Source organism: Argopecten irradians, chromosome 8 (genome assembly GCF_041381155.1).
Source record: "Argopecten irradians isolate NY chromosome 8, Ai_NY, whole genome shotgun sequence".
In the NCBI taxonomy this organism is placed as follows: Eukaryota; Metazoa; Mollusca; class Bivalvia; order Pectinida; family Pectinidae; genus Argopecten; species Argopecten irradians.
The window spans coordinates 5979942-5993040 of record NC_091141.1 but is presented as its reverse complement, the minus strand read 5'-3'; the positions used below and the strand labels follow the sequence as shown (position 1 = coordinate 5993040).

The window sequence follows — 13099 nt, the reverse complement described above, 5'->3', positions numbered from 1 at the left end:
ACAACAATGATTTAATTCAAATATTAACTAAATGAAAACAAAACATTTCTGACATCAAATTCAGTTTAATTTTGAAATAACTGTCACCACTCCAAACTTTGTTGCTGGGTATGAGCGGACGTTTACATGCTGTAGTATTATACTTGATACATCATCATCAGGAACAATATTGATCCAACGTAAAAAACACTGAAAGTCATGGTTAACAAATATAAATAATATAAACAGTACATGTATAACTTTTAAAAATGTTGAATTGATAATTATATGTACAGCAATGTTGTTATGGTGTTGGGTTATTCTACTGGTCACGGGCCGGGTCTCGAGTTTGAGGCCAAAATATGGGACAATGGCAAGATTGTATAGGTTGATTGTTTTTCTCAAGGTTCTCTGGCTTTCCTCCATTACCAAAACCTGATGAATAACCACAGCTGTTATCTGATCCTAAATCATTGGAAGTAAAACCAGAGGTATTGGGGGCTATAATGTATTTATCTACTAGTGAAGATTGGGAGGCACTTTGTTTTCAATTAGATGGCTGATGTGGTAAGATTTTCTTCTCATAGGATATATAATAAACCTTGTAGGTAGTAGGTGTCTCATACGATATATAATAAACCTTATAGGTAGCAGGTGTCTCAAAGGATATATAATAAACCTTATAGGAAGTAGAGGTCTCATAAGATATATAATATACCTTATTGGAAGTAGAGGTCTCATAGGATATATAATAAACCTTATAGGTAGTAGAGGTCTCATAGGATATATAATAAACCTTATAGGAAGTAGAGGTCTCATAGGATATATATATACCTTATTGGAAGTAGAGGTCTCATAGGATATATATAATATACCTCATAGGTAGTAGAGGTCTCATAGGATCTATAATAAACCTTATAGGTAGTAGAGGTCTCGTAGGATATATAATAAACCTTATAGGTAGTAGAGGTCTCATAGGATCTATAATAAACCTTATAGGAAGTAGAGGTCTCATAGGATATATAATAAACCTTATAGGTAGTAGAGGTCTCATAGGATATATAATAAACCTTATAGGAAGTAGAGGTCTCATAGGATATATAATAAACCTTATAGGTAGTAGAGGTCTCATAGGATATATAATAAACCTTATAGGAAGTAGAGGTCTCATAGGATATATAATATACCTTATTGGAAGTAGAGGTCTCATAGGATATATAATAAACCTTATAGGTAGTAGAGGTCTCATAGGATCTATAATAAACCTTATAGGTAGTAGAGGTCTCGTAGGATATATAATAAACCTTATAGGTAGTAGAGGTCTCATAGGATCTATAATAAACCTTATAGGAAGTAGAGGTCTCATAGGATATATAATAAACCTTATAGGTAGTAGAGAGGTCTCATAGGATATATAATAAACCTTATAGGAAGTAGAGGTCTCATAGGATATATAATAAACCTTATAGGTAGTAGAGGTCTCATAGGATATATAATAAACCTTATAGGAAGTAGAGGTTTCATAAGATATATAATATACCTTATTGGAAGTAGAGGTCTCATAGGATATATAATATACCTCATAGGTAGTAGAGGTCTCATAGGATCTATAATAAACCTTATAGGTAGTAGAGGTCTCGTAGGATATATAATAAACCTTATAGGAAGTAGAGGTCTCATAGGATATAGAAATGCTTTTTACCCATCCAACACCATTATCTTATTATAGCCCTTTGTTCAATATGTCTAGAAAAAAAGATACCAGATTATTTTTGTTGTTGCATATTACAGTTATTTGCCCTTGCGGGTAGGTAATAATTGTGATGTCATTATATTTTAGCAGAACTAACATAATTTTCTCAGAAAGCATGATGTTACACTTGCAACAAACATAACATCATAATCACTACCCACAAGGGCAGATAACTTCATGTAATATGCAAATACAAAATACAATGTAATTAGTTGACATCGAGAGGCTCTGTATATCATGATACATTTGTATATTGTATTCTGTATTTACATATTCAAGAGTTATCTGCCATCGCTATTTTTCACGTTTTACTCGCAAATTAATGACATCACTATCATGATACTTCTTGCAAGGGAGATAACTATGTAATATGCAAAGGCGGAATACATAATATCAGGAATATTTAAACAACATGTATGAGCAAATAATGAAACTTCAATGTTACTAGTAATGGTGATCATCAAAACACACAGAAGTAAATGAACAATAACGTTCAGAGGAATGTACATCAAAATCAGGAGTTTTCTTGGATGATAAAAACTTGTAAAATGTAGACAATATTTTGTAAAATTTTGTCCGCCTGACACCATTAAGTAGCTTATCCGGGGAATGATGGTAAAAACTTCTCTGCTTAAATAAAAGAGATAATCTTAGAAATGGTATACATGTAGTAGTATTAAAGTCTTAAAATTATACAAAAGTTTGAAGGGAATAATCCTGGAATGGGAAGGAATGAAAATTTTAATTCATGAATACAGATGCTTTAGCTTCATAAACATTTCCTTTACCATAAAGAATTTTTAAACACACAAATAAGCATCCGACTACAAATAAGTCAACAATTAGAAACATTTAGTAGCAAAATAAGCCCCCTTTTATATTAAATTGATCTTCACAGAATCAAACGTCTGATGCAGATTTGATACTATATATTGAGGATATATAAACACCAGCATAATCATTATTGTAGTGATATTTTTAACACAACCAGTAAATATTTTGTGTGACGTTTCCATAACTAGTATGATATATGAACTGTCACTTTATCAGATGGTGATAGTACATATCATACTATCCTCAATATTCAGTTTTACTATGACAAATTCCAGAGGTGGATGTTGACATTAACGTCAGTGTATATATATCGTCTAGGTTACCAAGGAGCTAGTTACCCCTTGAATATTGAGGATGATATCATACTAGTCAGTGAAATGTCATACATAAAATATTCAGTGGCTGAGTAACAAATGTCTCCACATCAACCATACTTTCCAAACTGTATAAAATTCTAGAAATAGAGCATTACCATTTGGAAGGGGAAGAGATGCATATTTTTTTTCAAATTTCAATATAACTTTAGAAGCTTTATACAAAAAATTTCTTCTATAACATGTCTGTCCCATAAATTGTACATACAACTACAATTTCAAGTAATATTAAAGTTTGAGCAAGCATTAGTATTGAATATGAAAACACACATTTCCTAATTTCTTTCATACACTGTGATATTGGTTTTCTTGATTAAATGATTTTACAATCTACATATGTTAAATGTGATTTGTAATGCAAGTATTTAGTATATTTTATTGATTAACAAGCTTCAACAAGCATTTTAGAGGTCTTCACATTATATTACATTATTTCTGCGAGAATTGATGGAATAATTTTCTTGGTTACATAATATGGTATTTTTTAATAATATGAAAAATGGCAAAATATAGTACAGAATTCAAAGACTTTACAACTTGTATACAGAAAATACATAAATTTTCTTTATATCCCAAGTTTTTGATAACATTATTTATTATCTCTCCTGGTTTGAATCTGGATGTAGTATTTTATAAACATAGATCTCCATGCCATACTTAATTTATACTAAGATGTTAGAGACTGGTGGTGAATATTATCTTTCCTTTTAATAAACTTCAGCTGCTTATATAATGTACCAGAACTTGATAAGTTACATTACAGATGAACTTTGATTTTTCATGACTGTGGCTAGATATTACATGTATAAAAGTACATATTGAAAAGAATCATCCACATTGCCGAAGCATAAGCATTTTGTTATTGATAATTTACATCTGATGTTGATCTGCAATTTGCTTGACCAATCTACCATGTCCAAACAGTCAGACACTGGGTCTTTACGGAAATTCAAAGCTACTCCAAATTTATATTCTGTATATGAATATTACAGAGTTATCTGTCCTTGTGGAGAGGTATTGATTGCTACGTCTTGTGTTCGTGAGCATAATGTCATATACCTGGGTATTGCAGAGAAAATGATGTAATTTCACTCGCAACCTAACAAACGATATTCAAACTGATGACTACTCCCAAGGGCAGATAACTTTATGATATGCAAAGATGGAATAATGTAGCCATATACAAAACAGTGTCACTGGTTGTCATTTGTGAGTTTGGTCAATTTACTAATAAGATTTATCATAACTTTCCTCATCAGAACTCCAGGATCGAAGAGATAATGTTCCTGCTCCGGAATAATCTGGATGCCTTCTTGACTTTCCCGGAAATTCAATCGGTGATGGTTTTGTGTTAGCAAGGACATCGTCTTGGGTAAGGTTTATGTCGGAGCCCTGTGAACCAGCTGAGCTTGCTAAACTGCCGTCACCTTTGGCGAAAAAAGCTCTTTGAATCTCGGAGTCAAGGAAGCAGAAACACATAGATGCTGCAAGTCCAATCATACCCCAAGACGATACCACTAAAAGATCATGGCTCTTGTGCTGGAATTCACGAATTGAAATGGGAATTTGTGCTAGCAGTGCAACAACGATGAATCCAGTTACAAGATTATTTTTCTCTTTAATGTTAGGCACGTGTCCAGAGAGGATGAGTAGGGTCTCTGGACGCTCCCACCACATGTACATGTAATTTGCCCCTAGGAAGAATATTGTCCCCACCAAGAGGAAGGAATGATCCACAAATTCAAATATATTAAGGATGTGTGCTGTTCCTCCGCGCCAACATTCATCGGATTTGTAAAAGTCAGGGGAATAAAATGACACAGCATAAAAAAGAATTGGCATAACAGGAGCGCTCCAGTTGATTAAACAAAGACAACTTATGCATCGTCCTCCTAAACCGTCCGATTTGGTCTTCAGCACTGTGTAATAATATCCAGCTATAATAGCAATCCTGATCCAGGCTAAACATGTTGTCACCTCTATAAAGAGCCGGAGAGTCCAACACAGGACATTCTGGTCCTCAATCGGGAAATGGAAGCAGATTTCGTAAATAAGACGGAAAAGGTACTGCAGTAATGTCCATACAAACAGGATTTTCATCTGTTGGTATCGAAAGCCAATAAGGCGCCTGGAGCATTTACACAGAATGGCCAAACTGACCATCTGGATGAAGAAGACGAGTATAAGTACAACATAACTGACCACACTGTACCACTGAAGTATCATCATGATTGTTGTGTTAAAGATTCAATCTTCTATCCAATAATTCTCCCTTCAGGCACTTTATATCCAGGTGATATTTATCAATTATTAACAATATTCTAGAAAATGTCTGATAATCTGTCAGTAGCTCTATGTGGAGACTATGTAACTGAGACTTTAAATGTTATATATATATTATATATTGTAATGTACAAGAAGTGGGATTCAGCTATTCCACACTTTATCTGTATTTCATAATAGGTTTAATTCCACAGTAGCAATTCCACTTCACAATGGATTTAGTTCCACAGTACCAGCTCCACTTCACAAAAGGTTTACTCCCACAGTACCAGTTCCACTTCACAATAGCTTTACTCCCACAGTACCAGTTCCACTTCACAAAAGCTTTACTCCCACAGTACTAGTTCCACTTCACAAAAGCTTTACTCCCACAGTACCAGTTCCACTTCACAAAAGCTTTACTCCCACAGTACCAGTTCCACTTCACAAAAGCTTTACTCCCACAGTACCAGTTCCACTTCACAAAAGCTTTACTCCCACAGTACCAGTTCCACTTCACAATAGCTTTACTCCCCACAGTACCAGTTCCACTTCACAAAAGCTTTACTCCCACAGTACCAGTTCCACTTCACAAAAGCTTTACTCCCACAGTACCAGTTCCACTTCACAAAAGCTTTACTCCCACAGTACCAGTTCCACTTCACAATAGCTTTACTCCCACAGTACCAGTTCCACTTCACAAAAGCTTTACTCCCACAGTAGTAGTTCCACTTCACAAAAGCTTTACTCCCACAGTAGTAGTTCCACTTCACAAAAGCTTTACTCCCACAGTACTAGTTCCACTTCACAAAAGCTTTACTCCCACAGTACCAGTTCCACTTCACAAAAGCTTTACTCCCACAGTACCAGTTCCACTTCACAAAAGCTTTACTCCCACAGTACCAGTTCCACTTCACAAAAGCTTTACTCCCACAGTACCAGTTCCACTTCACAAAAGCTTTACTCCCACAGTACCAGTTCCACTTCACAAAAGCTTTACTCCCACAGTACCAGTTCCACTTCACAATAGCTTTACTCCCACAGTACCAGTTCCACTTCACAAAAGCTTTACTCCCACAGTAGTAGTTCCACACTTTATCTGTACTTCACAGTAACAGCTCCACACTTTAGAGTGCTTCAGTAACTGTTCCCACACTATGGACTAACCGACTTTACTTTACAATAGGTGTAATTCTATAGTAGCCGTTCCACACTTTATCTGTACTTTACTTTCAGTATAGAGTGCTTCAGTAACTGTTCTCACACTATGGCCTAATCCACTATATACTTTACAATAGTTATTACATGGAGGTTGAAGTCTATTACACCGTATATTCTCTGGCAGATATCATAGTATATCAAGCTTTCCCAGTCTACGACAGCCTGGCATACATATTTTATAAAAAATACAGAACGGCAGCTCATATGTTGTAATTTAGAAGGGTACTGGCCAGTCTTGTGCTGAATCAATATACAGTATCACTGTACTTGTCAACAACAAACATCCAACTTCACGCTTCACTGACAAAGCACTGTTGAGTCATACACTACATCTTCATGAAAAATTAATTTTGGTATGTTCATGTCAACACACTATTCCGGATATTGTGTAACTGTTCAGTATATCTGCTTAGTGACCAGCTGTGGTCGAAACCTGGCCGGAATGAACCCCTCGTTGTCTGTTATACAATGGGATAGATCCACACATGTCTCTCATTGTAAACCGTCCAACAGCGAGGGATCCGACAGGGCGTTGTGTATGTGCTAGCACGCAGAATATTCCAGTGCCTGATTTTAGCATAATTGATGTTCCTGACGTCAAAAGCAGCTTTAATATTAACTGTGTGCGGGCAATTTTTACACCGGTGCCATCTCGACCCGGATCGATAGAGTGTCTTCGTAAGCTCTACGTACCGTTTTAAATAGAATAGTTTCCAATGATAAAATCAACCAAAATCTACTGTACCGTATGACTGTATTGTCTGTCGGTGAATGATATCGGAATATCAATCCATTCGTCCGTAAACTTATATCACATACGTGTACGTTATACAAGTCGCTGGTGCCGTAGTACTTTACGGGTCTAACACTTTCCGTAATTATTGCTGTTCAATATGGGTCGATTTCGGCAATAAGAATATACAGTCGGCATACACAGGTGGTCGCATAACACAGTGTTTTTATTTTAAGCAATACATTATTAACAATAGGAAATAAATTGTTGAAATCGTATTAAAATCTCTGAATATAAAGTAACAGTTTCCATTGTAAAATGATCTCAAAGTGGGGATGTCCAAATAAGTACATCATATGTTAACGAGCATTCGGCGAGGCGTTTCATTGGTCAAACAAAGTTGCCACTGAAATTTGAACATGAAACTCATTTAGATGCAATATTTTATTGTATATGGAAAGTATTACAATTTAACTCTGACATATGTAGAATGAGGAAAACAGAATGCGCGGGGTTGGGATCTTATCAAACTAGGCTTATAAAATCACCCTGGCGTCCGCGTTGGTGAAAGTTTTGGTGCAAATCTAGACTGGCTACCAGTGTCACAGGGATCAGAGAATTGGTTACAGTTTGTATAATCATGGACCCACCAGAGACAAAATTTATCAAATTTTAGTTTTATTTTTAATAATCTAAAGACTGGTTACAGGGATCTGAGAACTCGTTACAGTACATTTCTCGGATCCCTGTAACCAGTCTCTAGATTATTAAAAACATCACTAAATTTTGGATTGATAAATTTTGTCTCTACGTTTCTCAAACTAGTGGGAGATAATGTGCTATTGTAACATATGGTCTGTTGGCCAGTTAGAACGAATAATCATACCCTGCCTCCACTAGTTCCCTGCAGCCCATCTCTTAGAAATATCCCGTCCGTCGTCATCGCAGTAAGTGGCCAACTGACACGGGTTTCTAAATTGATATCAAATTGTTGTGATAGGGCAATCAGCTAAAAATTTTATTTTTTATATTTTTTTAATATTTTTTAGCCAAACAATATATCAATTTTACAAATAATCAAATAATCATGAATATAGTTATCTTCCATGCACATCTTTCACTCTGCCATTCTTTCATTCATCAGTATAATTACATTGTTTGGGTTTTTTATAGAGAGGGAGGAGGGAAAAAATTAAAATAAAGAACGAAGAATTGGGAAGGAAAGAATGGATAATGGGATGAACTAGAAAGGAGAGATTGTGAAGAGTAAGAATTAACTGTAGTTATAATCTTATATGAAAACTAATGAACAAACCAATGAAAACACGAGTAAATTATAAATAAATAGATAAATAAAGAAAGAAAAAAAAAAGAGAAAAAAGGAGGCAATAATCTAGATAGACATTTTATTTTTGATGGTGATAATTGAAAGTTACTGTTCAACATCCCGATCAAAAGCAAGCATGACACATGTATGTATGACAACAAATAAATATATATTCTATTTCAATAAAATATATGTACAACTGTCAGGGATTCGTAAGTTCTGCTAGCTTTATCCATTTTTTCCAATCTTTAGTAAAAAAAAAATTAAAAGTTTTTTCTCCTTTTCCATAAGCTATATATCTTTGAACATAATAATAATCTTTAATACAGTTTTAAAAAGCCATCACATTTAAAGAACCATGTAAACATCTTGTTTTATAAATATAGTGTTTGCTAAAAAGAACAATTTCATTATCTATTCTTTGATATATGCCGTTATGATTAGCTAAAAGTTTTCTTAGTTCTCTAACAACCATGTACATTTAAGAACGTGCCAGATATATCGGCGGAGGGAAACCGGAGTACCCGGAGAATAACCACAGACCAGCGGTCAGTACCTAGCAACTGCTCTACATGATATTCGAACTCACGGACCAGAGGTAGAGGGCTTGTGTTATATATTGGGATATCTTCACCATTCTGCCACCGCGGCCCCTTATTTGGCAGAAAACTACTGTATGTATTTTGAGATATCACAGTGTCAATTGACTCTCTCCTTAGAGCTCTTGACACTTCAACGAAAGAAAGAAGACAGTTGTGCTAAATTGTACTTAGTGACAATTAAAATCCCTTGTAATCCGTGGTTTGTCCATCCGTCCTTCCATAAATTCTGGTTACCGCTATTTCTCAGAATTAAAGTATTGACTGACATACCCTATGTTATCAAAGGTTTTAATGGAAAAGAGAGACAATATCTTCCATCTACCTTATGAAGAGCTACCAATGGATGGCGTGAAGAATCCTCCGGGATCCCTTGTTTACAACTCATATTGATTTATGTATTGATGATATATAGCGATATCCTATCAAGACAGGCACTATTCCCTCGACAATACTATGAGGCAATAGTGCCCTCCCAACCAGGCCATAATAGGTAAATACGAAGACACGTAAACGTGTTATTTAAATGACGTGCTATTGATTTTAGATCGATCACTCGGGTAATACATGATACTTGTGGAGTAGCCTTCCAAATATAGTCAGATTTAGTTCAGAAACGAATGGCCATGCATGGTCTAGTTCCTGGTAAAATATTTATTTACGTCATGGTATTACGTAGTGCTATAGTTAGAAGAAAAAAGTTCTAAACGTTCTAAGTACTACATTTTAGCTCACCTGGCCCGAAGGGCCGGTGAGCTTATGTCATGCCGCGGCGTCCCTCGTCTGTTGTCGTCTGTCGTCCGTCCGTCCGTCCGTCCGTCAACATTTCCTTTAATTGCTACTAGTCATAGAGTTCTGCATGGATTGTAACCAAATTTGGTCACAAACATACTTTGGGGAACGGGAACAGAACCTGTATAAATTTTGGCTCTGACCCCTCGGGGGCAGGAGGGGCGGGGCCAAATAGGGGAAATAAAGGTAAATCCTCTAAATCGCTACTTGTCCTAGAGTTCTGCATGGATTGTAACGATATTTGGCCACAAACATCCTTTGGGGAAGGGGAACAGAAGTTGTATAAAGTTTGGCTCTGACCCCTGGGGGCAAGAGGGGCAGGGCCCAATAGCGGAAATAGAAGTAAATCCTATAAATCGCTACTTTTCCAAGAGTTTTGCATGGATTGTAACCAAATCTGACCCAAATATATTCCTGGGGTAACAAAATTGTATAAATTTTGGCTTTGACCCTTGTAAGCAGAAAGAGTGGGGCCAAATAGGCGAATAAGAGGTAAATATTCAAATTTCTTCAGAAAAGAAACAATGAACCTGTATTCAGAACATTTCTTGACATTCCAAACCAGGTGAGCGCTACAGGCCCTCTAGGCCTCTTGTTTTTTAAAGACTTCTTTAGACCTATTAAAAGACACACATAATTATCCACGATATATATAGATACACGTTTTACACGTTTTTATATCTGTTCTGTTCCAGACAATTTGACGATCAGCTGTTTGAGAATTTTTCCTATTTTGTCAGATGTATTTGTCGATTCTTTTGTATAGCAGAAAAAGACAATTCTCAACTGCTTACATAAATTGTATCGCGGTCTCAAGAAGTAATTTTGGATGTTATTTTGTACTCTCGATTGGCGATTCCGGAAGTAAAAGACGAACACTCTTAGATGTCAAATTCCCATGGAGTGTGCACATCGCCTAACTAGGGTAAGCTACATTATTAATTCATATAAATGTACACCGTACATCACAATAAATTTATAATATCATTGCGATTGAATCGCTAGGGACCTCTTTGACACAAGCACCTTCACTTTTGGGTCGCGTGTGGTACCGACAATCGCACTTTTAATCATAGTCCGCTAAACCTGCCTATATTATTAGGCTTTTTTATTTATTTATTTTTTGCCTTATATAATATAGACTATATATTAGGCAAAAAAAATTCTAATAATATAGGAAGGTTTAGCGGACTATTTTAATCAAAGCAACTAATTTAAACAAGCTAATGATATAATTTTTCTGAGGTGCTTGATCTATTTCGAAGTACAATTTACTCTTCGGAATCAGGCAATTTCATGACATATGGTGTCCAGTCTAATTGGTATAATCGTGACCACAAGCTTTTGACACGGTATTACATATACATAAAGAGGTGTCCGTATATCTATAAGCCAAAAGCCTGATTTATTCTGATAAGATTTTCCTAGTAGAATTCGAATACTAAATCATCTCCCCTAGTTTGAAACTAAGATTGAGACATATCAAAGAGACAAACACTACAAAGATAATTTTTAGTGATGTTTTATTTTTCTAGAGACTAGTGGCCAGTCTACGTATAGATATATACACTATACAGTAGGCTGGCCACCAGAACGTATGTTTTCTCAACTGAATTATAGAACTAAGGAGTCTAGAATCGGACAAACCTGATAATTTTAACATTCTTCAAAGATTGGTGGCGAGAAATTTGATTTAGATTTTGACTTCATTAATTACTAAAATTCCTGAAAATTTCTGAATCTTCAGTTTTAACCAATACTTGAAACTAAATATTCAAATTCTTCATCAGGTGACATTCGCAGACGATGAAAAGTTGTGTACGGTATATTACCTAGAGGAAGAGGATAGACGAGGTCCGTGGGAGGAATGTGCCCGCGACAGAGAACGATTTAAACGGCGAATAGCTGAGATGGAGAAAAAACTCGAACATGTTTTATCTATGGGAATCCGAGAAAGGATTAATCGTGGGCAGAAAACAGACTCCAACTAGGAATGATTCTGTATACCCTGTGATAGCTGATGCACTTCCAAATATAGAAGCTGGCGGTTCTGTTTAAAGATGCTCCACCGCTGACAAATGTTGGGTTTTTTTTCACTATCGGAAACAGAAGGAGAAGATTTAGTATTTTTCTTCAGTTGCAAAAGTTACTTACTTTACACCATTACCACCAATGAAAAGTTAGAACTTTAAATTTTACTTAAAGTTAAAAATATGAAAAATAATTAATTGCATCCCGAAAAAAATCCGTGACACTATATTCTATATGGAATAAAGTACTGATTGCGCATGCACCAAAGGCGAAATATATTATTCTTTATTATTGTTTTGTGTTAATTAGGTATACATATACACGATTAAACACCAATTATTGTTCAAATGATGAATATCATTTATGCTCTGTCGGTGGTGGAGCATCTTTAATGCAAAATGATTTATGCAAGATGTACTTTCCATATTTTGTCTCTATAAATTTCAATTAATATTGTAATATTTTTTAAGAGACTTATCAAATTGTACAAATAATTTATGAAATAAATATTTTTGTTTTGTATATTTAGAAAATGAAGTTGTTGGTTCATCTGACGGTGAGTTATCACTATCCTTGAATTACTCCCTGGAATATCGAGGATAGCTGTCATTTATATATTATACGGAATCGGTATAGTCTAGGTCTAGTCTTTGTAATTAACATAACCTTGAAACTACAGCCTACCAGTCTATTGCATTTATCATGACCTTGGAAATTTGACTAGATATAATATATATGGTTTCTATCTAGGAGTCTGAGAATTAGGTCAATAGACCGTTTTAAGATCTTGGGTCTCTAGAAATTCAAAATCGACAAGACTCATATTCTACATGGTATATAATGAAGGAATAGTTAGTGTTAAAGGTTCTATAGAGAGATTGATGGGTTCAAATTAGTAAAACTGGGACTAATTCTCAGACCCTTGTTTAGGTTGTGTCTCTGTGACTGGATATATTTATGAGCATGTGCATGATTACCATGAAAGTTACGAAAGTATTAAATCCTAGCATCATGATCATTGACGTGAATGTTTGTAATAAGTTATCGTCCGATTGTGGATGTACCTGTACTGGACACTGTACATGTATACATACTTGATCATGCGATAGGCACGTCGATAACAGTATTCCTCTGTAAGCATGCCTGGATACATGAACTCTAATGACATGCACGCATAGGCCTTATCGGTCACGT

At 35.4% G+C, this 13099-nt stretch overlaps 1 long non-coding RNA gene across 1 annotated transcript; it reads right to left on the bottom strand.

The window, feature by feature from the left end:
* Positions 1-45: 45 nt before the first annotated feature.
* Positions 46-7347, bottom strand: LOC138329188 (uncharacterized). Its single transcript, XR_011209421.1, has 2 exons — positions 698-7347; positions 46-580 (listed from the first exon to the last, which is right to left on the bottom strand). It is a non-coding gene; the product is annotated as an uncharacterized lncRNA (long non-coding RNA).
* Positions 7348-13099: the final 5752 nt, after the last annotated feature.